A 2,277-nucleotide genomic window follows, 5' to 3' on the forward strand; every position below is an offset into this window, starting at 1 on the left:
TTAATATTGTATACTTGCAACATACAAATGACTTTCATCATCATCTTTTTCCATTACATTGTGTTAAAAAGCGAATGGTAAGTCTAGAAAAAGGGTTTTTTTTTAAGTTAGTAACCAAAAACATGTGAAACTTTGCTTTTCTTAGTATTATTTTGGCGGAAATGAATGATAGCAAATGTGTTGGCTCGTTATCAATGATAGAGTATACAACCTCTTATAAAATGAATTCATGTCGTAATTATTCGGAATTTTATCCAAAAAGAATTTGAAATGTCTCCCAGAAAATCTGATGATTTATTCAGTGTGTACCATTACTTAGGCAATAGATTGTTCATTTCATAACCTCTTGATAAAGTCTGGCATCTTAGAGCGTGTTCTCTCATTTCTACGTTTGTTTGTCCGCACCTTGACAAAGCAGAGGGAGCTTCCTCCGCTTAATGAAGGACAAGGACCAAAAAATAAGACACCAGCCAAAATCTCCATAGCTTACAGGTGTTGCGTTTTTTGCGCCTATTTTATAGGGGAAAAGTGTGACGGGTGCTTAGAGCTATTTCCTGAAGTCTTACTCTTTTAGCAAACCCGCCGGAAAATGTACGGAAAATGTGTTTTGTGTGTTTGTCGTTTTTTTCCGCCATTCATCTGGAGACACTATCAGTGGTTTACTTGTTTTGAACTCAGATTTTTTACGCGCGGCCGATCCACAGACCATATAATGACTAGACCTCGCATGGTTCGGGGAAAAATGCGAACACTTATGTCCATCAGCTGGTACATAAATTTTGGTGAACAGTGACTCATGCTTTTTCATCGGCCAGCGTGCCCGGATTCTGAGTGAGTTTGTCACTGATTGCGTTAGTTGGAAGACCCAGCGATTGTAGGTCATCTCTGGATTCAGAGACGCGTGAGGTTTGACAAGCTGACAAGCCACTTCAAAAATGTAAACGATCAGTAGAACTAAAAAGTTTCCAAACAGATTTTGAACTGATCCGCTGAATAAAAAAAAGAGTGCTATCAGGACAAGGATCATCGAATGTTTTCTTCATGGGAACTGTCAAATTTTACTAGAAGACAAGCTGATTCATGGATATGGCATTTTAGATTATTCCTACAATTTTGCTACTTTCTAAATCTTTTCTGAACCCATTTTTCCATAAGATTAGATTGCCATAATATTTTATTATCTTATTCAGATTAACATTATCACATGTGAGCTTCCTGAGTCTATCATGAAACAAGTCCCTTGTACTTAACAATGTTATTTGTTGAAAAGGGTTGCACTTTTATTTTTGAAGTGTTTTAGTCCAACTTGAGACTTGCAGCATGTCAACTACATTTTGTTAAGAAATACCACACTAATGCAATTCTAATGACAAAAGACACTCTTAACCCTGTGGAAAGAGTTGTTTAAATCCATGATGGATCAAATGTATCATAAATCATTCAAAGCTTTAACCTAATATGCAATGCAAACGTGTGACCTCCTTCCAGAAGCAAATGACTCCCTGTTGGGAAGGTTTTTAAACAAAGCCCATGTTCATTGACAATTGGCAGTCAGTCAGATGGGTCGAATTTGATGACGTATATTCAACCTTGCGTATATATCCCTAGAGCATCTATAGTCGTTAGGACTGATCAGGCAGTCACCCTCCTCATTTTGTTGTTGACACAAAATCCATTTTCCTCAGCACTGTGGTCAGGCCAATGCAACATCTAGTCTTTATATGATCTGTGGACATGTCACTCTAGCGACAGTAAACGTCAGATGGCGTTACTTGTTAATCCAGCGCTTTGGTCTAGACATGGAGTACTGGCTCTAGACTAGGGTAAAGATGCTTAATACAGAAAGATCAGCAGAGGTCAGCTGATTTTCCTTCTCTCTGATTAGAGATTAGATTCTCTCGGGTCCGTTATTCTTATTGGTCAAGGGTTTTCAAGGGTTGCCGTTATGGATGGCTCTCCTAAACAAAATGCACCATCGCTCGTTCAGTTGAAGTAAAATTGGGAACCCTGCTAAGAGATTCCAGCGTGAGAACTGTTTTGATTTTGACGTTTGACTCTTCGAATCTGGGACAAGCAAACAAATCAAAATAATTATCACGCTGAAGTAGCTTAGTAGGGCTCCGAATTATACAAATCATATTTTCTCGAAGGTTTTTTGAGTCATCCAACCATTTTGAAAATAAAAAATAAGAATTCCATGTCCTTTGCATCAATGAGCGCTTGCCATACAAATGTCTTGAATCTTGTCAACTCCATAATTAATGGTGGTTTTGTTTA

General features: G+C 37.9%; 1 protein-coding gene across 2 annotated transcripts in view; it reads left to right on the forward strand.

The window, feature by feature from the left end:
- The window catches only part of LOC131891898 (protein lifeguard 3-like), an 8,687-nt gene that overhangs the window by 3,357 nt on the left and 3,053 nt on the right, over window positions 1-2,277 (forward strand). The gene's annotated exons all lie outside the window — the stretch shown is intronic.

This window comes from Tigriopus californicus, chromosome 12 (genome assembly GCF_007210705.1).
Source record: "Tigriopus californicus strain San Diego chromosome 12, Tcal_SD_v2.1, whole genome shotgun sequence".
In the NCBI taxonomy this organism is placed as follows: domain Eukaryota; kingdom Metazoa; phylum Arthropoda; class Copepoda; order Harpacticoida; family Harpacticidae; genus Tigriopus; species Tigriopus californicus.